This window comes from Choristoneura fumiferana, chromosome 24 (assembly GCF_025370935.1).
Source record: "Choristoneura fumiferana chromosome 24, NRCan_CFum_1, whole genome shotgun sequence".
NCBI classification, from domain to species: domain Eukaryota; kingdom Metazoa; phylum Arthropoda; class Insecta; order Lepidoptera; family Tortricidae; genus Choristoneura; species Choristoneura fumiferana.
Window position 1 is genome coordinate 3,981,861 of NC_133495.1, and position 582 is coordinate 3,982,442.

Consider the following 582-nt stretch of genomic DNA (forward strand, 5'->3'; position numbering starts at 1 on the left):
CACAATAATTCTAAAAAAAATACAAGTCCGTTCTAAACGACTGATTTTGATCATTTGGTCAATTTGCAATTTACTTGGTGCATTCTTCCTTTCTACGATTTGTTGGCTCTATAATAAATAACCGCCTACCCCGTTGGGAAAGAAAAGAGGCGTAATTTTATGTATGTATGTATGTATAATAAATAATATCTTCTCCTTCAAGGATTCGAAAGAAAAGAATGTCTAATGTCTATGGTTTATTAGACACGTTTCGTTAATGCACATTATTATAGCCAAATTGTAGCATTAAGCAAAAGCAAGATTTACAATAAAATGAATTCCAAAAGATGTAACATTAAAAGTTGGCTTTACTTATTAATTTAGTTTTTACCTGGCATGTTAATAATGATGATGGTGTTAACAAGTTACCAAACCAATTGAAGTTAGATCAAATGATTCTATTCCGGTTTTATAAAAAATATCTGTAATATATATTCTTTTGCTGTATTTTCTCTCAAAATCACGAATTTTATTAAAATTACTCAACACCACTTGTAAAAACAGTTGGAATAGGAAGTTAGATTTGCAAATCAAAACTAAACG